Source organism: Rhinolophus sinicus, chromosome 7, assembly GCF_057876585.1.
Source record: "Rhinolophus sinicus isolate RSI-liver-muscle chromosome 7, RSI-T2T, whole genome shotgun sequence".
Taxonomy (NCBI): domain Eukaryota; kingdom Metazoa; phylum Chordata; class Mammalia; order Chiroptera; family Rhinolophidae; genus Rhinolophus; species Rhinolophus sinicus.
This window is the reverse complement of record NC_142507.1, coordinates 2,843-29,910: the sequence shown is the minus strand read 5'-3', so window position 1 is coordinate 29,910 and position 27,068 is coordinate 2,843. Positions and strand designations below refer to the sequence as shown.

The following is a 27,068-nucleotide window of genomic DNA, read 5'->3' as shown; positions in this document are numbered from 1 at the left end:
GAGTCCTGGAGGTGAAACCAAGCACAGGGCTTGGCACACCTGAATTAACTGCCTTCCTACCTGTCTCTTACCTATGCCGCCTTAGGCCACCCTCCCCTCTTGGCTCCCGAGCATCCCCAGGGCCGCTTTTGAATTAACAGTGCGCCTAGGCAGCCTCTGTAAGTCACCACATCTGGGAGCAGTGGGGTGCAAACCAAAGGTTTATTTTGCTTGTAAAAGAGGCAGCCCAGGAGGGCCAGACCAAAAGTAACCCAGGTCTGAGAGCTGAAAGGTTGGGTATGGAAAGACCACAGGGAGGCCAAACGAGTTCCGGGCTCGTGCTGCCTGCACTGCTCAGCCATTAGACCTACTAGGAGCTGGGTCATAGAATAAGCGTTTATGATCAGAGCTCCGGTGGTCTGAGAAGGCAGCCGGTTAACACCTCCAAAAACTGCCATAACATTCTCAGACCAGCCTGGCATATTTAAGGGGAAACCTCTGCGTTCTTCCAGAGGCCACCTGATGGTTCCAGGGGTCTGCATGGAGCTTTCCTTCTTGCGATGTTGTTCTCCAATGTGGTCACCAACCAGGGGCACTGATGAGAGTAACCTGGAAGGAATGCTAGGCCATAAAAGATTGTGATCAGTAAGTACAGGGACACAAGTTTCAGGGTAATTATGTAAAGCAGGGAACCGGGCATCCTAAGCTCAGGAATTGGGGCAGGACATTTCAAGCCCAAACCGCAGGGAGCGGGGATCGGTCAATTGTTAAGCTCTAGAGCAGGGAGAGGCGAGGCCTGTTTCATGGTGGTTCCAACCGGGCCCGGGTTTAAATTTCCCCATCTTATGTTCATTTTATTTATATAAAATCAGTAAGGTTAGATTAGAAACAAATAACTATATTATAAAGACAATTTTTAAATCCAGGGATACGGGTGACAAGGTCTCTCGCTACTTCCTGCTGAGAGGGCGTAGTCCTTGCCTCTGGCTAACAGAGAGTTCTCTGCTGTTCAGTTCTAGCGGGGAGGGGACTACAGAGGAAAGGTCCTCTGGTTATTAAGTGGCTACTGGCCTGGCTTGTCATCCTCAGGAGGGATGATGGCCGTGCCTGGCAGATGGCCATCTGGAGATGAAACTGCTGTGTTTCAGACGACACAAACTTGTCTGTTTGAAGAGGAGCTTAAGGTCTTCAGCCGGCTCACAGGACAGGAGTGACCGTCTTCCTTCTGGGGGCGTCCTGTGGAGACTTAAATGAAACAGGCTTGATTCAAGGGAAGTGGACCCAGCCACTGACTCCCTGAAGCTCAACAACAGCTGTGGGGCTTGGGACAACTGCAAAGGGTCCCTTTCATTTCTGAGCTAACTGATCTGTTAGAGACTCCTCCCCTTCTAGGCTTTCAGTAGTATTTGGCCTCCCGGCTTTCTGGGGCTACAATATGTAGAGGGGTTAGCCTGGGGGAGGTACTGGTCCCCCATATTTCCTAAGCGTCTGCTGAACCTCTCCCAAGTTAACACAGGACATAAAAGAATTGAGGTCACAATCTAAAGCAACGGGCAGGCCTAGAGGTCTGCTCAGAAAACTTCCAGAGCCCTTTTTAAGTCTGATTTGTTCATTTTATATTTTCTCTCAGGTATAGACCATTGGTAAGGAACAGGCTGAGTAAAATGAGCCCAAGTCTAGGGGCTGTTTTTATCTTTATAACCAAGCAGATTTTAGAGGAAGAAATGGGTCTAGAGTGAGCAGTCAAGACAGAGTAAACGGCTCCCATATCAACCAGGGAATTAACAGGCTTACCTGCCACATCAAGGGTCACCCGCATTTCCTCCTCTGTGATGAGCATGAGCTGTTTCTTCTTGGGAGCCACTTCTTTAGGTTCCTCAGTCAATTACAGCCATTTGTAAGGAAGGAGTTGGTCCCTGCTTCCTTCAGAACAGCGGACGATCCCTCCTCCAGTGCCCTTCAGTTTGCACAGTGGGCATGGCTGCTTTGCAGGATTCTAGCACGCCTTACCCCAGTGGCCTGGGCTTCCACGTCCAAAGCAGGCTCCTTTTCCTTTCTGGGGCTGCCGGGGTGGCCCGGAGGTGGCCCTGGCCTTGGCCTGTCTATTAACTGCAGCCAAAAATGTGGTCTGCCTCTGGCCTCATCTACAGTGTCAGTGTTCCTTTCTTTCCTCCTTTTCCCTGTCGTGGTTGTTAAAGACAAATAAACAAATCCCCTGTCCTTCTTTTAGGATCTGAGCCTTTATCAGGAATGTAACAGTGGACCAGAACCATTGTATTACCTTGCCAGGTTAGGAAAACAAGCTTCCTTATATTGGTCTATATCTGACACCGAGGAGAACACGTGAACTCCAGCAGTCCTGAAATACACAAGTTTGCATAACTATTAGCAAAAGTCAGTTCTTAGATTTAATTTTCCTGAGTAATTGAAGATTTAATTAAGACAATATAAACATAGAAAATTATTTTGATGATACAGAAAATCTTTGCTTTTCAGACGGAAAACTTTTCTATAATATCAGTAGCAGACCACTAGTCTAACAAACTTTGTTTTATTTAGCAGAGAGAGAAAACTTAACTAATTTTGTACTGTCTTACTTTTGATACTTAAATTTATTTAAGTCACATTTAGTTTAACCATATATAAAATGTCTTCAAGATTTTTCTTCACAAACCTTCTATAATTTTCCCAGTCCCTCTTGGTTTGCGTCCTCTTACTTACTCAGAAATAATCATACTTAGGACAAACTCCTTTCTTTTCCTTCAAAAATATATTTTTATACCTTATGCATTTTTTGGAAACATACATCATTTCCTTACATATTAATGAAAATCCATAACCTTCAGAGCCTTAATTTTTACTGACAACTAAAAGCAAGTATTCAACATTTCCATTAGCAAATCCATAAACACATTTTGCAACCTTTAGAAGTATAGGTTTTTGTTAGCAATACCAATTTTTAAAAATTATATTTTAAAGGAAATTAAAAAACACATTTACTGACATCGTAAGTTAGCTTTCATATATCCTGTGACAAGAAACCAAAAAATAGGTGAACTCAGACTCATCCGATAATTAATATTTCAGCATTTTGTTATTTTGAAATACCTAGATATTCAATACTTTTTATCATTTAACACAGGTTAGTAAAACTGAAATCTTTTTATTTATAGGTGTTTTTTTTTGTTTGTTCTTTTTTTTTTTCAGTTGAGGAATATTGGAGAACAGTGTTTTTTTCCAAGACCCATCGCTACAAGTCAAGTCATTTTTAATGTAGTTGTGGAGGGCGCAGCTCAGCTCCAGGTCAAGTCACTGCTTTCAATCCAGTTGTGGAGGATGCAGCTCACTGGCCCACGGGGGAATCAAACCAGCGACCTTGTTGCTATGAGCACTGCACTCCAACCACTGAGCCAACCAGTCGCCTAAAACTGAAATCTTAAGTTACCAACAGATGCTGAGAAACCTCGTCCAAGCATGCACACTCTATTACTACTGAAAAGTTTTATCTGTTAACATTTTATTAGTTCTTAAGTTTAGGAGATTTCAAAGGTAATTATTACCCAAGCTATTTTTGGACAAATTTTGTGACTGAGATAACATGAATTTATTTTTGTAAACCCAGGCAAAAGATACCATATTTAACGTTAACCTAAAAAACACACACATATCTAACTAAAAGTTAAACTAGTCTTAGTATCAAATATTTTAGTATCAAGTACTCTAGTTAGTTTTTAGTATTTAAATTTATAAGTGCTTAATCTTTTTTTTTAAGCCAATCAATTACAAACTGGCAATACATCTGGAGGCAAAAACATTATATATAAAATGTACAAACACACATATCACAGATAATATACATATGAACAGAATCATTAACAATTGCAGAGAGGTCCTAAGATCTTACAGTTACCCTTAAAATTTCAAAGATGCTGGAACAAAGGGTGGGAGGTCTGGCTTGAGAATTAGCCAGTTGGTTTTAAAAGTGTCTTTTTTTGCTTCCGTTACCTCAGCCTTAGCATTCCTGTTCATTAGTGGATTAGGAGATGGGTAGAGTCCCCTTTTTGCTGAACTATCAGTTTAGTTCCATTCTTTTCAGAGTCTATCATAAAGGCATACCTAAGAAATTTCACCGTTTCTCAGATCTCTAACGGAACAATTCCAATTGCAAAATAGTGTAATTTAATGAACTATCGAGCAACCAGCATTCTCCAGAATCTAATGTATACATTGGCCAAACAGCGCTGTAATAGAACATTAATGTCTTTTTGGTCAACGGCTTATAGCTGTACTTTTGCCAATGTCCTAATATTTTACCCAATGGGCTCCCAGCTGGGATTGAAACCTTAGATCCCATATTTGAGCTTGAACACATACAGCTACACTTGATATACACTCACACACACACACACACACACACACACACACACACACAGAGACAGATCCAAGTATTTCCTGAATCAGACAGACAAAAACCAGAAAAACTAACTTTGGATCCGAATACCAAAACCAAAACCTGGCCAGGCACCAAATTGGGATGCGACATCGTCTTAATCCATATACATGGTCCTTTGACCATCAGACAATCAGCTAGTGAGTGAATACCGAAAACCAAGTGTGGCCCTAAGGCCACCCAATGCCCAAAGACTGAAACCGAGCGTGGTGGCTTTCACAGTGCCGACCACAGGCGTGCTTCTAAGACCAGAGGAAGCCTGCAACCAGAGCCCCTTACTGGTGGGGGTATTACGCCTTGCTGGATGTTGCAACCTCACCTATTGATGCCAATGGGTCAGTATGACCCCCAGATGGCCCTCAAAGAGGAGCCGCAGATGTTGAGTGTAAAGTCCTCTGGCTGCGCATGCCAGAGCCACCCCGATTTCCAAACCAGAAATTAGAGGCAGGAAACAGAGCCAACGCTTATTCTATCCCAAATGTGCAGAAAAGGCATCCATGACGGGCAGGCCCTGGCACAAACCCCACCTCCACGAGCAAAATATCTCAGCAGAGGTCGGTCCTGCACTAAGGAATCTGCCCAGTCCCAGGCAGCCCCCGAGACCCTCCTCAAGCCGAGACTTACCGGAGGAGCCCCGAGGCTGTCCCATCTGGGTGGCCAGAAACTGAAACCGGAGGCAAACGAGTCCGGGGCTCGTGCTGCCTGCATCGCTCAGCCAATAGACCGACACAGGAGTTGGGTCATAGAATAAGCATTTATTATCAGAGCACCGTTGGCCTGAGAAGGCAGCGGGTTAACACCTCCAAAAACTGCCTTAACATTGTTAGACCAGCCTGTCGTATTTATGGGGAAATCTGGGCATTCCTCCAGAAGCTGTGATGGTTCCGGGGGTCTGCATGGAGGCTTCCCTTTGGCGATGTGGCTCTCCAATGTGTTCACCATCCAGGAGCAGTGACTGGAAAGAATGCTGGGCCTTAAATATTGTAATCGGCGAGCACAGGGCACTGTGACTAGTAAGATAGCGTAAGTTTCAGGGTAATTATCTAAAGCATGTAACTGGGACAGAGGGATCTCCTAAGCTCAGGAACCTAACCCTAACCACCGGGGGTGGGGTGGTGGGGGTGGTGGTTGTCATCTGTTAAGCTCTAGGACAGGGAGAGGTGAGGCTTCTTTTGTGTGTGTCCCAATCTGGGCATGTTTCAGAGAGACTACAGAGAGGCCTGCAGGGTCCAGACTGCAGTCCCCTGGGAGAGCTGGGGAAGCAGGGGGCCTAAAGGCATATATGAAAGACCTGGGAACACAGTGCAGAGTCAGCCAAGGACACCCCAAGAGATCCCAAATCCATAGGCCACGCACTCAGTCGGCAACTGTGGGCTGGCAGCAGCTCAGCACCCCACACCCTACACCGTGCTTCTATTTCTGTCCCCGTCTGACCTTCTCCTTCCGTCTCTGTCAGCATCTCTTTGACTAGGTTCAAGATATTCACGAAACATCTGCTCTGTCACACCCCCCTGCAGTGACACTATGAAGCCCCTAAGGGACCTTATCTCATCCCTAGCTCGGGATGCCTTATTTACCATTTCTATCTGTCTACCTTTCCTGTACCTGGGGTCTCTGACTCTCTCCTGTGTGTGGTGTTCCCCTATGTATGTATTAAATCTGCTTATTTTCTCTTGCTTATCTGTCTCATGTCTATGTGATTATCAGAGCAGCCAAAAGGAACTTGATGGTAGAGGAAAGTTTCTTTCTCCTTCACATAAGCAAGTAATCAGATAGTTAACAAAAGGTGAGATTTGGGAGTAGATCTATATCCCTGAATCATAAAATAAGATTCAACAATTACTTTATAAACTAACTTATTATTAGTGATACAGGTTAACTAGCATCCCTAGGTAGACAGGGAGGTCCCTGGTGGAATAAACAAAAGACAGCCATAATCCTAAAACTCCAGGTTTTGAAATCACTCCTTCGCTCCAGGACGTAATATAACAAGGCCTTTAGATTAATCATAAAATTCTTTTTGGCCTGACAAACGGAACAGATCTGATACATAAGAGTGGATTACTTTCCTAATTCCTTTAGGATGGGCAAGCAGCACAAACATGGTAGAGAAATTTGATTAGAAGGCATTAGAAGGTGCCAGTTCCCTTCTTCAAAGAGCTCCCCTTCCCCAAACAGGCAAGGGGAGATATAAAAGTAAGGGCTTTTGCCTCCGTCACGGGGCCACCCCCATTCGGGACCCCCTCCCGCTCGGGAGCTCTGACTCTTTGCTTTCAATAAACTATCCCCTTTATAAAACTGTTTACCTCTCCTGGGTCCGTGTTTCCATTTTGGGTCTCACGAGACACGATCCTGGCCTGTACCCAGAAACTGCCGGCAGATCCAACATCATCTACATCATTTGGGGAATCACAGGAAAATATTCCTCCATCATTAGGACTGAGTGATTAGATAAATGAAATATAGAACACTTTACCAATGTAATTTCTGGATGTGAAACTTTCATAAAGTTTCAAAGGTGGGTAAGAAGAGGACTAAAATTTGCCTTTGGGACTATTGATTTAAAGCTGGTTGTTAAACAAGACTCAGAAAGAACCTTTGACCCACCCCACCCCCATTTCTTGCCTAAGAGATTCAGATGGAAAAACCTGGTTTAGGAAGGGAAACTTGGCATAAACTCCTTAGCATAAGGCCAGAAGACGCCCAGTGGATACTGCTGACCACCCTTCCCCCGTATCCCATTATTTTCTGAGTTGCAACAATTTACCTTCCATGAGTGTGCCACTCTTCCTAAATGATCTGCAAAGCCCCCAATCTTCACGAGTATGTGAATTCCTCATGCACATATATTAAAATTTGATGTATGTCATTAATCTCATTTTGTTCATTTGATGATTAGCTCAGCTAGAAGAAGTTACCTAGGTAGAGAGAACAGTGCCTCAGGGAGAGAGGGGAGGAAAGGAATGAAGATGTGAGGCAAAACAAGGAAAAGAGAGGAGATGAGATTATTCCTAAGAAATGGTGCAGCTACAGCTAATTGGAGTGGGTTAAAACACTATTAGCATTCCTGGCAGGGGAGGCAGGCTGTGGTGGGATCCCAGGGTTTGGCCTGTGCACTGGGGCTGAAGGGGCCTTGGGGACTCCACTCCAGGTGCAGCATCTGTAGGGGGAGCCGAACACCAGGCTCCTGGGGCAGCTTTGCTGGAACAGGCTCCCCCCTGCACAGCTGTGGTAGCTGGACATGTCCGGTGGGTTGGGGTACAGTCCCTCAGCTTTTCCCTGGCATAAGGGGTCTCATCCAAGGCTGGGGCCACTCTCAGGTCCAGAGTGCTGGCCTGGTGTGGGAACTTCAGTCTCGTGGGGGCCTAAAGGCATATATGGAAGACCTGGGAAAACAGTGCAGAGGCAGCCAAGGACACCCCGAGAGATCCCAAACCCACAGGTCACGCACACAGCGACCTTGGGCTGGTAGCAGCTCAGCACCCCACACCCAACATTCTTTCTCTATTTCTGCCCCTGTCAGACCTCCTTTAGTGTCTCAACATCTGTCTGTCTGACTAGGTTCAAGATATTTATGAAACATTTCCTCTTGTCACCCCTCTGCAGTGACACTTTCAAGCCCCCAAGGGACATTACTTCATTCCTAGCTTGGCACGTCTTAGCTACATAGGTTCCCTTTCTAATTCCCTACCAATCCTGTATGCGGGGTCTCTCACTCTCTCCTGTGTGCGGGGTTCCCATGTGTATGTATTAAATCGGCTTATTTTCTCTTGGCTAATCTGTCTCATGTCTGTTTGATTATTAGAGCAGCCAGGAGAAACCTTGAGGGTAGAAGACAGTTTGTTCCTTCCCTCCACCTGAGCAAGTCACCTAAGCAGGGTAGTTACTAAAAAGTGAAATTTGGTATTGTATGTACATCACTGCATCATGAAATAAGATCCAACAATTTAACTAAACTAACTTATTCTCCGGATTGAATGATTAGATCAATGAAATATGGAACAATCTACCAATTTAACTTCTGGATGTGAAACTTGTATTAAAGTTACAAAGGTGGGAATGAAGAGGATGAAAAGTTTTGTCTTTGTGCACATTGACTTTCAGCTCCTTGATAGGGAACAAAAGACTCTGAAACAGCCTTTGACCCTCCCCCCTTCCTGTCTAAGAGATTCAGATGGAAAGACCTGGTTTAGGGAGGGACCCTTGGCATAAACTCCTTAGCATAAGGCGGGAAGACGCCCAGGGAGCCTGCTGACCACCCTTCCCCCACTCCCATTATTTTCTGGGTTGACTACCAACAATTTACCTCCTGAGAGTGTGCCACTCTCCCTAAATTACCTGCCAAGCACCCAATCTGACCTCGCTGCCTTTGGAATTTTTAGACGTATGTGAATTCCCCATGCGCATATGTTAAAATTCTATTTTACGTTAATCTGATTCTATTAATTTTATGATTAGCTCAGCTAGAAAAACTTACCATAGGCAGAAAGCACAGGGCCACGGGAGATGGGGGAGGAAAGGAAGGAAGATGTGAGAGGAAACAAAGAAAACAGAAATGCAATGCAATCATTCATAAGAGAGAGTGCAGCTATAGCTAATTGTGATGGATTATAACACTCAGAATTCCAGGCAGGGAAAAATTCCTAAGAAATGCTACAGCTACAGCTAATTGTAATTGGCTATGACAGTATTAGCATTACAGGCGGGAAAATTCTCCACCTCTTTCACAGTTCCTTTAAGGGAATCCCTCCTCCGGGTGGGAAGGAGGCATCAACAAAGACAGGCCCTGGGAACGCCCTAGAAACGCCCCTAGATCACCTGTGACTCCACCCTTGAATATTTCCCGCCCTCATTCAGATATAATCCTAACTTTTCTTTGTTCCGGTGCAGTCACTCTCCTCGTGGTCTTGTGCACTCCTGCATATTGGGAATATATTTTGTGTCTTTTATTAAATCCTTGGCCTGCTTTCCTTTGCTCATGGTGCATTGTTCCTACGTCCTGGATGCCTGCCTGTGGTGATAGATACAAGGACCTGATCTCCTCTAACACACAAGATGAGAGCAAAAGAATTTTGTTAAAGCCCCACAGTATTGGGGAGCCTGCGAGGAGAATTACTGGCTGGATTACAGCACCTGGAAACCGCTGCAGCTGGGAGCTCATGGACATCTCATCTGCAGGCAGAGGTAAGCGGTGTTTTTGTTCACCCTGTCATGTTTCCTGGTCTATTTCTGTGGGGTTGGGGAGAATTTAGAAGTGCTGCGTGTCCTTTTTCTCTTTTCTACATGGAGATTGGCGGGAAAAAAATGTTTGTGAAGCTAGATTCTTGGGAGTAGCGACTCACAGATTTTATTCTTTCCTCTCAGAAGTGGTCATTTTTTTCTGTGTCTGTGTCTTGTGCCGTTTGTAATCGAAAGAAAATACCAAGGGGAGAGGGGGGTGGTAGATGAGGGTAAAGGGGATCAAATATATGGTGATGGAAGGAGAACTGACTCGGTGGTGAACACACAATGTGATTTATAAATGATGTAATACAGAATTGTACACCTGAAATCTATGTAACTGTACTGAAAATTGTCACTCCTATAAACTCTAATAAAAAAAAAAAAGAAAGAAAATACCACAGGGACAGAAAGCCTTTGGCTTCCTTGGTTAAGTTAGTAAAAGGGCTTTTTGGTTTGAGGAGCTATTAAAATCCTATCATCAATGGTCATACCACAGTTGCTTTTAATTGGAAAAACTGCAAATTTTGAAAATGTGTTGGAGAACTTTCATGGTAAACAGCTGTTTTATAGGAACCTCGAGGAAGACCACATGTTTAATACAAACGAACTCAAGGAAATTTAACTTTTGAATTAGTTCTTCAGCTTGTCGGGTCTTAAAAATGCTAATGTCAACATTAGGTCTAAAAAAGGCAGAAGGGAAAATCAAGAGATGTGCAAATTTTTAAAAACTGTATTTCGATCTAATATTATGAGAATTGGTATGTTGGAACAAGTTTTAAGGAACGTAATAACTGATAAAAAACTTGACCAAAATTGAGGCTGGTTTTTCAGTCTGATACAAATTAGAGTCTCAGCATCTCCCCCAGGTCCTCTGCCGAGCAGATCAGAAATGTACACACAGCCCACAAGTGCCTGAGACCATAGAGCCGAGCAAAGGAAAAGAAATTGCAAAAGGGGCACTTTTAACAATACAAGCCTCCCTCATCCAGCCTGGCTCCCCTTTTCCTGCCTCCTTAAAGTCTGTGAAGCACAAATAAAACCCTGAGCACAATCCTCTTAGCAGTAGACAGGAAGACTCCATGCAGGAGCCTCACAAAACTTTACCTGCCACGTGTGTTCAGCTTTTTCCTGAATTACCTGTAAATCTCCCATTTTTACATTTAAAATCTAAGAGTCCACTCCCACCCTTGTCTAACTGTCATATTTATCTGATTTCTCCTCGCTGTATTTGGAAATTTCATGGTGATGTGAATTCTAGGTGCGCATGTATCATAATTCCTGGTCTCTGTCTGTGGTGTTGGGTAGAAGTTAGAAGGGGTGCGAGGCTTTTGTCTCTTTTCTGAATTTAGATCGTCAGAAAAAAATATTTCTGCAGCTAACTTCTTGCACCTAGAGACTCTATATTCTTTCCTCCCAGAGGTGTTCGTTTTTTCTTGTATCTGTGTCTTGCATGTCGTTTGTCCTAAGAAGTCACTACCACGGGGACGGAACACAGGCACAGGCTCCCGTAAGCCTGTCGTTGGAGCCGGCCCCACAGGCTGGGGAGTTAAGCGGTTCTGTCCAGACCGGCGTCCCCACCATCGGCCAGGTGCACTTACTCCATTGCACCTGGTGGCCAGTGAGATAAGCTGGGGTTCCCAGTGGGCCTCTGCCTGGCTGTGCCAGCTCCCAGCGGAGTGTGTCCTGAGGGGCCTCTGCCCATAAGTGCCATCTGTCCCCCCTGCCTTTCTCACCCGTTAGAGCTGGACAGATCCCAGTCTAGTAGCACCTCCCGGAAACCACGATTTAGTGGGATTGGGGCTGGAGGTGCCTCCCATTTTGTGGGAGACCGGAGATACCCTGTCCACACCTCCATCCTGACCTCCTGGGTGACGAAGGTCTGTACTTTCTCTGACTGTCTTTGGGGGTGACCCTTTGGCTCTGGGAGGGCTGCTTCCTCTGCACTCTGTGGAGGGGCCTCTGGCTTCCTGGCCGGAGCTGTAAGGAGGCTGGTTGGTTGTCTCACTATTTAGTCCTCACTGTCCACGGACAGACGATGGGTCCCGGAATAGTAAAAACTTCTACATTGAAATTGTGTTACAGAGCTCTTGTGACAACCAACTGTTTTCTTGGTGAACCATCTTGTGCGTTCTCTAAAGTTATTACTAATTCTGTTAATTTGTGATCCCTGTGTGAAACCAGTTTGTGTGTGGTAAGATGTTTTGTATCTGTGGATGGTGTTACTAGTGTAATATTTGATCGGTTTGAAGAAATTAAATGCTTACATAAATTAAGAAATAAAATACAAACTGACCCAAATGCTTTTCAGGATCAGATGACGTGGTGAAATATTTGATATTAAAGCTGGTTTTAGTTTGTGTTTATCACATAGTCATATCTGTGAAAGTCAGTAACGTAAAATATTTATATTTTAACTGAGTTTCTGAAAATAAGTTTGTTATCTGTGTTACAAAATGTGTCCAGAAAATAGCTTCGGTAATAATTGATTTTGACATCTAAAATTTTTAACTAATATGTAAGATTGATACAATGAAAATAAAAAATATGTAAACTTTTTAGCGATAATTATATTCTACATAAGCACTGAAAAGGTTTTCTACGTGTATTTGGTAATTTGAAACTTAACAGTTTTGCTATCTAAATTAATGATGGATATGCATTTAACGTCTGGACTATTTCCAAATAGGATAAAATAATGAAACACTGATTACTGAAAATAGATTTATCAACTTTTTGGTATTTATTGTAGAGGAACTAAATATATTGGTGTATTACTAAATATGTCTTCTGGTATATTAAAATTTTTGTGTGTGCTATGGGGATACATGTTTCTAGAAATTATTAATATGTTCATAATTATATCAATCTAAAGAATCCTGGTATAGCTACACAATTATTTACTTAGTTTTCACTGCTGATTAAGATGGACATTGGATTGTTTAGGCCTCTGCTGTTGTGAACAGCGCTGCCGTGGATTCATGTATCAGTGTTTGTTTGAACATCTGTTTTCAATTTTGGGGGGTCTACTCCTAGAAGTGGACTTGTTGTACCACATGGGAATTTTTTTATGGGTTAGAAATTCCCAACTAGAGTGCACTCAGGCCACCATTTTACATTTTCAGAAGGAACATTTAAGGGTTCTAATTTCTCCACATTGTTGCTGCCATTTGTTTCATTTTTCTCAATTATAGCCATTCTGTTTCACGTGAAGGGGTTTCACATTGTGGTTTTTTTTTTTTTTTTTTTTTTTTTTTGATTTTATTGGGGAAGGGGAACAGGACTTTATTGGGGAACAATGGTCAAATTGTTGTCCTTTCAATCTTAGTTGTGGAGGGTTCTGTTCAGCTTCAAGTTGTTGTTCTTTCAGTCTTAGTTGTGGAGGGCGCAGCTCAGCTCCAGGTCCAGTTGCCGTTGCTAGTTGCAGGGGGCACAGCCCACCATCCCTTGCGGGAGTCGAACCGGCAACCTTGTGGTTGAGAGGACGCACTCCAACCAACTGAGCCATCCGGGAGCTCAGCGGCAGCTCAGCTCAAGGTGCCGTGTTCAATTTTAGTTGCAGGGGGCGCTGCCCACCATCCCTTGCGGGACTCGAGGAATTGAACTGGCAACCTTGTGGTTGAGAGCCCATGCTCCAACCAACAACTGAGCCATCCGGGAGGCAGCTCAGCTCAAGGTGCCGTGTTCAATCTTAGTTGCAGGGGGCAGAGCCCACCATCCCTTGCGGGACTCGAGGAATTGAACTGGCAACCTTGTGGTTGAGAGCCCACTGGCCCATGTGGGAATCGAACCGGCAGCCTTCGGACTTAGGAGCACGGAGCTCTAACCGCCTGAGCCACCGGGCCGGCCCCACATTGTGGTTTTAATTTGTATTTCCATCATGGCTAATGATCTTTAACATTTTAGTGCCTGTTGACCGTTTGTGTGTCTAATATGGAGAAGGAGCTATTCGGGTCATTTAAAAATGAAATTCCTGTTTCCCCAAGTTGCTCACACACTGAAGTGCTGCAAACTTAGAAGAGCACGAACCGGCACAGGAGCCCCTGTGACATTGGGAAGGTGACTCCTCAGCATCGTCACCATTCCCTTTTCTACCAATCAGATGTTGAAAAGACTCATTTAGTCATTCAGACATTAAGTAATGTGGGTAAACCTATAGACACAACTCTGCTAAGTGTTCTGCAATAAAAGCTTCTGTTTGTAGACCTCTCCCCATTTCCCCAAGCCCTTTCTGTATGCACTACTCTACTTGGTTTTTGATTACGGATTCAATCTCCTTATTTGTTACAGGTCTATTCAGATTTTCTATTTGTTTGTGATTTAGTCTTGGTAGGTGTTGTGTTCCTTGAAATTTAACCAAGACCGTTACTACATTTTTAAGAAATTCCACATACATCAAGATTATGTCCCACTGCGTACATATTCTGTGTAAACATGATTGTAAATGGTTGCGTATATGCCATCTCACGTATATGTCGTATTTATAGACTTCCTCCCGTTAAATCTAGGTTGACTTCAACTATTTCTCTGCAATGAATATTCTAACACTGTCCACACATTTAATATCAGTTCCTCAGAGTATACTCCTAGCTGTAGAGTTTCTGTATAACTGGGTCTGTAAGCATTTTTTCCCGCTCTGACCACATTTTTCTGAGGTGATGCCAGGAAGAAGATTAGACTCAAAGTTTAAATTACCAGTCGAGAAAAGAGAACAATGCATACACACAATTTTCTCAGTATTTTTCTATTCCAGTTCCACTATCCAGTACACTATCTGCTCAATAGATGGGAAAATATGAGTATAAATATTAGTCTTGTCTAATAGCAGTAAGTCTCAAGTACAACTTTATTTAAAAAAGTTTTACCATTATTTTTAATATGTTCACTCATGTGAGTTCTAAGTGTCATCATCAGAACTATTAATGGCACCTGTTCCAGAGGCCTAATGCTGGAGTTCCCTCTCTCAGAACTCCTGCAGTCTCACATGAAGAAGTGACAATTAGAAAAGGAGCCACTCTGGGCTAAGTAACATAAAAGATTTTTTCCCCCCGTGACTGACAAGAGAGTAGGCTGGTGATCAGAGGAGAGGTTGGACTTTGGGCCCAACCAGGCCCCCCCACCCCAGTAGTATGTTTTCATGGGAAATAATCAGGTCAATCCAGGAGCTTGTTCTCTCTCATATGTAACATATATGAGCTCCCACGAGTTCCAATGAGACTACTGGCTATTCTGGTTGTCAGAAGGCCTGGATTCTAGTCCTTCTCTCCCTGAGTATGGGATTTAATTCACAGAGACTAAGGTCTCAAGACTCATGTGGCACAACTCTGCTGCTGGTCTGTGGTCATCAGTGTTTGGTGGTGGCTTTTGTGTGTGCCAAACCTTGGTTGAGTTCATTCAGCTGCTACATGTGCAGACTCAGCACCAGCCCCTCTGGGCCCACTGGCACCCAAGATGCTTTTCTGGAAGCAAAATCTGACCCAGACCTAAGACAGCCTCCTGCTGCCCTCCCCTCCCTCCAGCTGCTGTGCTGCGTTCACAGGAGTAGCACTGAGCCCCAACTTTGAGAGGTCAGCATGTCTGGGACTTGGCCTTACTTGGCACAAGTCATATGTGCGGCTTTTGGAAATATTGTAAGTTTGGAAATACCTCCCCTTACACTGTTAACATTCCTGGGCTGATCCACCGCCTTGTGAGCCCCTGGTTTTCCAGTTGCTTTGGTTACAGTAAAAGCAGCAGTCATTCTGGGCTTCAGATCAGGCCTTTTCCTAATCCACCGAACCTTACTTCCATCATGAGCTGTGCTTTCTGGGTGATACAAAAACATGAGACACTTAGATAAATGTAACAAAATGAGGATGGTCTGTACAGTGAGAAGTATAAAATGTCTCCCTTATAACTCATAAGTTATGTAGTAAGACAAACCAAAAAAAACAAAACAAACAAACAAAAAAAACCACAATAAAAATATGTTACCAGATGCTTCACTTAAAAGAATACATAGGACTGACTGTCCATTAAACCCATGTAAAGAGGCTCAGCATTCATTAGTCACTACGGAAATGCAAATGAAAAGCCAAGGAGCTAGCACTTCACAGTCAGTAACAGAACTAAGATAAAAAGTGTAATAATTGATGAGTACTGGAGCGAACCTCATCCGTGGCTGACGGGATTATGAAATAGTGCAGCCTGTATGGAAAACAGTTTGGCATGTCTTTAAAATGCTAAACGTACAGTTATATGATTCATCAAGTCCATTTATCAAATTGAAACCCTATGTCCATGTAAAGAACAGATGTCACGTATAATAATTCACAACACGTGACTGGATAAACAAATCGGGGTATAGCCATATAATGGAATTCTACTCAGCAATAAAATGTGACAAACTAATGATCACTCAACTGCATGGTTAAATGTGAAAAGCATTCTAAGTAGAAGTGAGACACAAGAGTACACACTCTGTGACTCCCGGATATGCCACTCTAAAACAGATAATGTCTAATGACAACAGATAAGTCCCTGGTTGTCTGCGGCTGGGGGTGGGAGAGCAACGGACTGCAAACAGGACCACCATGGAGCCGCTGGGAGCGATCTGTCTGTTGATGGTGGTGGTTCCGTGACTATTCATTTGCTAACACTTTAAATGGACCCAGTTTGCTCTCTGTAAATTGTACCCTCAGTAAAGCCGATTATAAGAAATACTCAGAAAAACAGGGATTTTGGGGAAACAAATCTTCAGCTCCAAGTGAATGCTCATAACAAGTTGTACTTACCATTGCTTATTTTAAAAACTACAGACACCTGACTATGAGGTACCCCGTCTGCTGATCCCTTTACAGCGTTATTTCTATCTATAACCGTACGAGGAACATAATATTCTCCCCCCTCTAGTTAAGGGAACTAGAGTTTGGAATTTTTAAGTAATTTGCCCAAATTCACATAGCTAGTAATGGCGAAGCTTCAATTGAAAAATAACTGGGTAGTGTGTGGCTGGTCTCAATACTATAATGCCTGGCACATGGCATAGCATCTTATAAAATCGGCTATTCTAACTGAAAAAGTAAATATGCCCTACCATCGTTACTCTCTTGGGAGAATAATAATTCTCTCTGAAAAATCACTCAGAACTCCCTCGATTACTGTCCCGTCTCCCTCCGTCATTGTGTTGATGATCTAATAACTTAAAATGAAACGGCTACTAAGTTGAAGTTAGAATTTGAAGGGAAGAAAGTAATTATGTTTCAAACATCATGTGGCACGTGAGTTACACGCACCACACCATCTCTTTTAAATTTCACGGTAAAGCTGTTCATATGTATTAACGTCCACTTCATAAGCTCAAAGTGACCTGTGCCAGGTTGCACAATAAGAAATAGAGGGGCCAGGGTTCACACCCAGATCACTTTGGCTCCATAATCCAGAGGCTGCACTATTTTATGAAACTCCTTGCTGCCTCCACATCTGGCTAAGGATCTTGGCAATTTACTAAGAGGAATGGGAAAGCCCTGACGAATTAAAAAACCCCAGCATCACAGTGTCCAAAGCTATAGGCACATGGGGGGTCAATGTATCTTAACATTCATCCCTTCATTAAGCATACATGGATGAAACCCATGGCACTGGCTTTCCTGTTACATGGCAGGAAATGAAAGAAATTGATTTAGTTAACTTTGTCCTTAGCCCAGTTCCAAACTAACTATGTTGCTAGTGTCTCAGCAGTTGTACAGGAATCAAGTAAAATCAAAGTAATGGTGTATAAAAACAGGTATTGGTTGCAGTTGGCAAGTTACTCCAAGAATGAGATGAATTTAAGAGATGGATGGCAAGGGAATAGAGATTCCACAGATTTTGGGCTTCAAACAGTTTGAAAGACCAACCGCTTTTGGTTACGTCCATCAGCAATTACAGTTTAGATAATTTTAGTGGCAAAGTTCCCTCAATCACACAGCCCTATGGAAAAAGATTAGATCTAGTGTGTATCACCTTATAAATAAATGAATTCTAGCCTGACTGTCTGTTAAGCATTGAATTGTGTCATCCCAAAACTCATGCTTTGAAGTTATATCCCCCAGGACCAGAATGCGGCCTTTTTTGGAGAAAGCGTCTTTACATAAGTCATGAAGTTAAAGTGAGGTCATTAGATCACCAGTCCGATACCTCTGTTGTCCTTATTTTTTTTTAAAAAGGGGAAATGTGGACACAGACACACATAGAGTAAAGATGACGTGAAGACACAGATAGAAGACAGGTCTACAAGTGAAGGAGACAGGCCTATAACACATCCTTCGCTCACAGCCCTCAGAAGGAACCAATGCTACCAACACCCTGATTATGGGCATATAGTCTCCAGAACTGTGACAGAATACATTTTTTTTTAAGCCCACACTATGTGGTACTTGTTACAGGAGGCCTAGGAAACTAAGGCACTGCTTTATTTAAAATTGCAGCTACACCACTGGCACTGCCAATCCCCTCTAGTTGGTTTTTTCCATAGTACTTGTTACCTTTAAAAAAATCAATATTTACATCATTTATTATGTGTTCCCCTGCCTCGATGAATTTATCACAAGGAACATTAGTTACTGATGTATCTTCTGTGCCTAATAATCGTGGCAGGCTCATACCTGGCATTCGAGAAATATTTCTCAAGTGTTGAATGAATCAATGAAGAAATCAACCTTCATCCAGTGAATCACAAATGGGGAGGTGTCATACATTTATCACTAACCAATAAGTAAAGACATAGTCATCTTTTAGCAAAGAGGAAGGGGAGAGGCTAGTCTTTGGATAATGAAGACACCGCGCTTGGCACATGGAAACACATCCTAACAGACAAACCACAATATACATAAAGGGTGGTATATGTGGAAGTGGGTAATCAGAGTTTAACATGTGCATGCAAGACCAAAGGAATGAAAATAACGGAGACCACTTTGAAGAACAATAAAAACTGTTTTGACCTACTACTTGTCACGGCTCACCGTAATGCTGTAAGAACGAGACAGTGATGTATTGGCTTAGCGTAATTCACCAGGACTTGGCAAACAATAGATCATAGTCCACATCTGTCCTGCTGTCTACTATATTTTCCCCCAATGTGTTATTATGAAAAATTTCACCCAGACAGAAAAGTTGAAAGAATTTTACAGTTATCACTGATAATCCAAAATTTAAGACATTTGTTGGATTTGCACAGATTATTTGCATTATTTCCCTTGATTTGCAAAAACTATAGTCAGTAAAACTATTGCCACTCATGCATCAAGCAAATGGTACTAGAGTTGATTAATCAGTAGCTATGTTATTATTCTTCATGACCACATTCAAAGTTTTAAGAAATGTGACATTTCACTTCAGAATGTCCTTAATGGAGCGTTAAAAAATAATTTTATAAGATCTCAACTTTTGATTACCTGTCTTATAATATCTATGTAACAAATATTCTACAATTTGTATTTAAATTGTCCCCAGAAAGAGCACTTGTGTGATCATAAGATTTGGAAGCTCAACTTTGCATGAAGGAAAATTCATGCAAAATAAATAACAGCGTTTCTTGGCAATATAAAACTGAGCTTCAAATGAAAAACAGAATTTTGGAAAAGTTGTATCTGCCACTGTGAATGTCACAGCTTCCAAGTACTTAAGACTGATGATAGTGATGAATATGATTATTGATGTAAAATGAAATGTGTTCACGTTTGTGAGATCTGCATAGGTCATCGAACCCATAGTTTTTTGAAATAACCAGTGCATGATGTTACAAAATCATGCACGAAACTACGATTTAATGTGCACGTTAGACCAATGGATTGTAATATAATACAGCAAAAAAAGTTTGCCTGTGTAAAAAAAAATACAGACCCTCGCCCAAGACTGGAATGGGGAGGGCATGTACGGGGAGCTCTTACTGCTACATGGATGACAAAGCCCTACAGGAAGAGCCCCTTGGTTATCACAGCTCTCCAAACTCCTAGAAAAGAATCTCTGCTTTTCTGCTGGGGACTGGCAGCACGGCTGTCCACGGCTGCATGTCCTGGGTGGGAATTCTCCCTTTTCCCCCAAATAAACCTTTTTTTTGGTTGTCGAAGGAATATCTAGTTGACTTTTTGTTTAAGGTCAACATCTGTATGATCTCAGACTGTACATTGCTAGTAAATGATCCCTTGTTCAGTTTTTACTGTCTAAGAGCAATATCCACAGTTACTGGATAAGCATATTAAACTACCTGTCCTTTTTCAACTACATACTTGGGTGTGTCCATATTTCCTTAATGCATTTCCACAAGTACAAGATGCAGATTGAATGCAGAAGATACCATGAGACTCCAGCTAGTTTCTATGAAGCCTGGCATTTAAAAGATTGTCTTCCAGGGCAATGGAAATGTTGTAAATCTTGATGAGATGACTGTTGAAAAACTATCAAATTACTCAAAATCTTTGAGGTTAAAAAATTGCTCTCTTTTTAGGAGAGTTAGTGAAGTATAATATCTATATTCCATTAAATTCATCATTTTAAAGTGTATCATTGTGTCACTTTCAGCATAATCGTTCCCATTTAATTATGGATGATACATTTACAGACCCCCAATGGATGCCTGAAACCTCATATAGTACTGAACCATACCTATATATTCACTTAAAGGAAGAACTTTATGGCTTTTCTTTGGTGTGTCAGAATTGCCAGCATCACTATTGTTGTACTTTGGAGCCATAATTAAGTAAAACGAGGGTCACTGGAACAAAAGCACTGCAGTACCGCTGCAGTCCACCTGATAACCCAGGTGACTAATATGCAGGGAAAATATATAGTGTGTGTACGCTGGAGAAAGGCATGATTTACATCCTGGGTGAAAAAGTACGTAATGTCACAGGATGTCATCATGCTTCTCAAAACACTGTGCATTTTAAAACTTACAATTTATTTAGTGGAATTTTCCATGTAATAATTTTGGACCAAAGTTGACCACGGAAAGTGAGAAAACATGGATCTAGGGGACCCCGGTATTCACACAGTTGTGCAAATCTCACCACTGTGAAATTCCAGAACATTATCATCACTCCAAAATGAAACCCTGTCGCCATTCACAGTGACTCCATTCCTTCCCCTATCCCCTAGGTACCATTACTCTACTTTGTATTTTTAGGAGTGTACTTAATCTGGACATCTATATAAACCCATATAAAGAGAAGCATTCTATCGGTGGCCTTTTCTATCTGGCCGTCATTTAGCGTTCTGTCAAGGTTGTTTTGCGTTGGTCTGAGCTGGTCTGTCACGATGCTATTGCCTATGGACGCCTGGGGTCCTTGTCACTTGTCGTGAGCCGCTTTAGATATTTCCCTGACCTGAAGCAATGTGGCCGGACCCGCCCTTGTTATTACTATGATTGTAAGAATGACCTCATCAACAACTATCAGGAAACTATGAGGGGGCAAAAAAACAAGGTTTATAATTTATAGCCCGTGGAAGGTCTGACTGTCCCTGGCCACACGGTAAGGTCCTGGGTATAGAGGGAGTGCACGTGCAGACCTGCGTTTCTGCCTTTGTAGGGGCAGATGTTGGGAGTACCTTGGGTTTCAGAGATTCACTCTTTATTGGGTCACTCTACCAGGCAGAAATTTAGGTAAACTTGGGCTTTTTTAAAGGGGAAGTTTATGGGTGAGGCAGCCTGGCTCTCTCTGTGACTGTGTACCCGCGCAAGTGTATTTTAGATGGATGGTTTAAAGTTGGTGCCTCAGCAACCAAAAGCTTAATGCCCAACAGTTACATTACAGTAAAACAAAACTGAACTAATTTTCAGGCACTTATACCACAAAAGCTCATCTCTGTAGTTAGGTTATTTATCAGTTTATTTTTTTTATGGCTGAAAATAGACTTGAACACACCCTTCCCCATAGAAAACACCAATGGGCAAAAAACACACTCAAACAGATGTTAAACATTATCACTCGTGTAAATGAAAATTGAAATCACAATACGATACCCCTTTCACACACAGTAGAATGGCTATGGTTTTGAAATCACTGGAAAGTAGTAATTCTAAACAACCATGTCAACACCACACCGAAATAGTGGAAAAGACATCCCAGTTTATTACACAGCACAAGCCCTACGCAGACCCAGTTCTCCAAAAGAGGTGAAGCTAACTGCCCTTGGCGTAAGAGGCACTGTGGGGAGACCGTATTAGCGCCTTGGGTAACGTGGATGATCTGGGCTTTGGAAGACAGCAAGATTTCTAATTCCAGTTTTCCATATCACTATTCCAAAAACCACCTATATTAACCAAAACAGGGTGGTATTGGCATAAAATCAAACACGGAGATCAGTGGAGCAGAATCCAGCCAAATTTGAAGCAGCAGAAACGACACTGGGAATATGGGACAGCTGTATGCAAAACAACAGCACTGAACGCTATTTTACGCCACAAATAAAAACCAACAATTTTCACTACTATGTCTTTTCAGTGCTGGGCCCTCTAGTGGCCAACACTGGCCAACACACCTCCCGCGAACAGCAGAGTTGGCATAGTCTCCTTACCTTTGGCTCTCGTTCGTGCCTCCCGGGGAGACAGAGAGGTAAAGCAGGTACAGAAGGAAATCCCACGTCGTGTCCCAGCCGGAGAGCGTCCAGGATAGATACAGTGAAAAAACCAGTTCCCTCACAGAAGATACCACTGCAGGACACGAAAGGCATCATGGCGTCTGTCACGGCAGAGGCCTCTCTTCTGATTCTCTAGCGGCCCCAGCTCTGGTGTGACCCTCTGCTCTCATGAGATTCCCACGACCATGTTTATTGTGCAAACTGCTGTTCTCCCGTGACTCCAGTGGCCATGTTTCACGCGCGAACCTCTGCTCTTGCGCGATTTTGGCGGCCATATTTTTCACGCGTAAGTGCTGTTGGGAGATACCGGCGGCTGTGTTTGTGGTGAGATTTCGGCAGCCATATTTTAATGCGGAAGTGCTGTCGGGAAATCTCAGCAGCCATATTTATCGCGAGGTTTCGGCGCCATATTTTCCCGCGAAAGTGCTGTCGGGAAATCTCGGCGGCCATATTTATCGCGAGATTTCGGCGCCATATTGTCCCACGAAAGTACTGTCGGGAAATCTCGGCGGCCATATTTATCGCGAGATTTCGGTGCCATATTTTCCCACGAAAGTATTGTCGGGAAATCTCGGCGGCCATATTTATCGCGAGATTTCGGCGCCATATTTTCCCACGAAAGTACTGTCGGGAAATCTCGGCGGCCATATTTATCGCGAGATTTCGGCGCCATGTTTTCCCGCAAAAGTGCTGTCGGGAAATCTCGGTGGCCATATTTATCGCGAGATTTCGGCGCCATATTTTCCCCGAAAGTGCCGTCGGGAGATCTCGGTGGCCATATTTATCGCGAGATTTCGGCGCCATATTTTCCCGCGAAAGTGCTGTCGGGACATCTCGGCGGCCATATTTATCGCGAGAGTTCGGCGCCATATTTTCAAGCGAAAGTGCTCTTGGGAGATCTCGGCCATATTTATCGTGAGATTTCGGCGCCATATTTTACAAGCGAAAGTGCTCTCGGGAGATTTTGGTGGCCATATTTTTCACACGGAAGTGCTCTTGGGATATTTCAGAGGACAAGTTTCTAGTGTGAAACTCTGCTGTCCCGAGATTCTGACAGCTATGTTTCTGTTGCCTAATTGCTCTCAGGAGACTCTGGCAGCCATGTTTCATTTACCCGTGCCCCTCACATGCAAAAAGAACACAGACGTAAGCTCTGAGAAAGAAGACATCTCCTTAAGTGTCAAGGCCGGCTAACGCCTCAAATTTTTAAAAAGGTAGCCCAGCAGCCATTTTCACACACGGTTTTTACACAAACCACACTTCAGGGAGAGTCTGGCAGGAAACCGCCTGCCTCCCACAGTGCACTGCACATGAACGATGTCTCTCAGGGGCAAAGCAGACAGGACCAGACAACGCCGGAGGTCATGGAGGAACGTAGAGCAGAAGTGTCTAGCCAGAGAGGGAACTCACCTCAGGGTCTCTTCTACTTAAGGCTCCGATGATCCATAATTGAGCTGTAACACTACTGAGCCGCTCCACAGCTATGCTATTCTCACAGCAATGCTGTATCACAATAGAGCTATTTGCACTGAATACAATTTCCATCTTCACCACAACCCCAATTTGGGGATTCCTTTTGACATTGAATCATGGTAAACGATCATAGTTTGACAGACACCTGCTGCCAATGCTAGATTCGGGACACACATCCTGTGTTCCCGAATCTGTACTGGGTACCTAACCATTTTTCCAACGCTGGACAACAGACCCCGGGACATCGATCGGATGTCGCAGAGTAGAACCGGACCCCAATTTGAGCCAGTCTCAAAGCCAGAACACAAGCTAGACACCACGGATGCTGGACACCAACCGCCAGAGCCTCACATGTGATGCCGGACCACGGATACTAGGTTGCAGACGTCAAACCTTGGAGCCAGAGCTGTACATATCCCACACACATGGGCCCAGACTTGAAGCTGGACCCAACCAGTCTGGAACCCCGGATATCAGATGCAGAGCCCGACTAGGGACCGAACCCTGAAATCTGAGCACAGAAAGAATCTAGTGCTATAGAAAGTTTTCCATAACTTTGTAATAACTGCATAGTAATCTATTTGAAACAACCACATCAATACTATGCCAGAAAAGCAGAACACATCCAAGTCTGTCAGAGGGGATAAGACCTATGCAGACCCAACTCTCCCAAAGAGGTGAAGCTAATTAGAGGCACTGTTGGGAGACTGTATCAGTAGGCACTGTGCCTCGGGTGACGTGGGTGACCTGGGATACGGTAGACATAATCAGATTTTTATTTCCAGTGTTCCAGATCACTAGACCACGAAGTATAGTAGCAAAAACAGCGTGGCATTGGCATAAAACCAAAGACAGATCATAGAGCATAAAGGAGCCCATGACTGAACTCACATAAACGGCACTATTAACACTGGACAGCCACATGCAAAAAAATCAGCACTGAATACTTACTGATACCACAAAAAAAACCATGATTTTTCACACCAATTCCTTTCTATGCCTCGTTTTCAGATAATAGATAAGCTTTTCCCCACCTCTCAGCAGACTATACACACAGGAAGATTCTCCTTACCTTTTTCTTCTTTTCCACAGTTCCTGAAGAGATACTGAAGTAAAGCAGGTACAAAAGCACGTTCCACCTCGTCTTCGAAGACATAGTACCTGCAGGGTAGATAAAGAGGTTTACCAAGTTCCCTCCAAACAGGTTTGGATATTCTCTGAACTAAGAGGTAAAACTGACGTCTGCTTTGTTAAATACAAAGAGAATTTTTTATTAGCTTCACGCGTTTAGAGAATGGTACAAACTGCAGACTACTGAACCTAAAACATTATAATGCAGATGCCCCTTTTTCTACCTTTTGACTTAAAGCTGCAGATGATCCACCTTTTATGTTAAAAATGTGACTATGATATATTATGAAAAACTTTTCACTTATTGAAGGGCACATCAGTTATCCCAGTAAGGTCAAAGCCCCATTGAATTGCCCAGACTGTAATTGCACGACAGTTACCAAGAAAAATAGTAGAAGCACCCATTCTATGCATAGATATTGATGTCTAAAGTTCATCATTTTTGAAGACAAAGTAGAATAACCAATGCTTCCTACCCCCTGCATTTGGTTCACTGTTTTTACAGGAGCATCACAGAAAGATCACAGACCATTCAATAGCCTACATGAAGCCGGTCACGATTTGCCCTTGTGTAATTTAACTGTATCATTTTCTGTAACACATTTACTATCCTGGAGGGGTGAGGCCCTATGAATGTATGTGGGGCCTGGAACTTCCAATCTCCCATCACTTTTCCCGTTTCACACATCTCTGCAAATTGCTAACTCCAAATATGTACACTTTCACATTAAGTACATTCTTTAGATGACAGGCATCACTGTAGTATTTATATGAGCATCACCACGAACGCGTGAATGATGCCTTGTGCTAGGACATCTCCAGGTGATAGATTTTCTGCACCATTATAGTTTTCTGTGGTCACGGTGATATGTCCAGTCTCACTGACAGAAATATCACGATGTGATGCATTTCTAGAGACATAGAATGCAACCGAATGAAGACCTCAAAAATCAATGCATCCACCTTCAGTCATTTGTCATAGGAGGAAACCATTCATTTAGGTAAAGAGTCTTTTCAAAAAAATGGTGATGGGCAATGGAGTATCCCCAGGTGTAGGAATCAAATCGTGCCCTTAACTTACACCCTAAAATACTGACTTGAGATAGATCAAAGTCTTACATGTATGAGATTAGATTAAGAAAGCTAAAAGAAAACATCGTGATGAATGTCTGACGTAGGAGTTGACCATGGTTTCTTTAATCTGACACCAAAGCAGAAGTAATGAAACAAAAGATGGAAAAATTATATTTCCTCAATATTAAAAACTTGTGTACCAAGAGAAGCTATGCAGCTGCATTATTTGAGTGCAGACATAGTACCTGTAATGCTATTCAAAGTTTTCACGTTTGAAATTAACGGAAAGTAAATTACAATTCTACACAACAATGTCAAAACCAGACCATGAAAGCAGAAAGACATGCATTTCATAGAGTCCAAGCCCTATGCATATCCAAGTTCACTCAAGGAGGTGAAGCTGTTCACCCCTGTTGCAATCACCGTGTTATTAAAAGTCAATGTGTGAAGACTACATCAGCAGTCGGGCCTCAGGTGACGTGAGTAACTAGAAATGTGTCAGCAGACACAGCAGGAGTTTCAATGGACTCATCCAGGTCACTCGAGAAAAGACAAAAAATCATAAGCAAAACAGTGGAATCGACATAAACCACATACATCAAGGAAGCAAAATGGAGCTTAAAATGAAACCTACACGAATGGCAGTGAAAACAGTAAACAGCCGCTCCTAGAACAATGACCCTGAACCCCGTCTCGCTTCACATAACAAACACCAGCCCTGGTTACACACCCGGCCCGGCCTCCGCTCTGTCCGCCGGGGCTCAACACCCCCTTCAGCGACTCAGCAGCACAGGAAGCCCCTCCTTACCTTCTCTTCCCTCGTCCAGTGTTTCTCTGGGAAATACTGAGAGAAGCAGGTACAGAAGGCAGTCGATGCCGTCCCCAGAGCAGCAGTGTCTCCACGGCAAACACCGAGCTAAGCAAAGCTCTCGAAACAAACTACACCTCCGGTCGCGGGTAAACATCCTGGCGTCTCTCGCTCTCCTGGATCTCGCGTGAATATGGTCCGTGGCTCTCACGCAGGGCTCGATCTCGGATCTCGCGAGATTAAAGTTAGGGATAGGGTGAAAGTTTACGGTTTATGTTTAAGCTTAGGGTTAGTGTTAAAGTTTACAGTTCAGGGGTAGGTTTAGATGTTGGGTTT

At 43.2% G+C, this 27,068-nt stretch overlaps 2 long non-coding RNA genes across 4 annotated transcripts in view; one reads left to right on the top strand and one right to left on the bottom strand.

The window, feature by feature from the left end:
- The window catches only part of LOC148757616 (uncharacterized), a 15,115-nt gene extending 6,908 nt beyond the window's left edge, over positions 1-8,207 (top strand). The window contains exon 2 of the long non-coding RNA XR_016021657.1: positions 3,187-8,207. This is a non-coding gene — a long non-coding RNA (uncharacterized LOC148757616). The remainder of the gene's footprint in view (positions 1-3,186) is intronic.
- LOC148757615 (uncharacterized) lies at positions 188-27,068 on the bottom strand. Of its 3 annotated transcripts, XR_016021654.1 has the most exons (5): positions 26,733-27,068; positions 24,792-24,880; positions 22,184-22,319; positions 1,774-2,338; positions 188-1,224 (listed from the first exon to the last, which is right to left on the bottom strand). It is a non-coding gene; the product is annotated as an uncharacterized LOC148757615 (long non-coding RNA). The 3 variants fall into 3 exon arrangements; XR_016021655.1 differs by lacking the exon at positions 22,184-22,319 and having other exon boundaries at positions 26,733-27,061; XR_016021656.1 differs by lacking the exons at positions 22,184-22,319; positions 24,792-24,880; positions 26,733-27,068 and adding an exon at positions 6,736-6,873.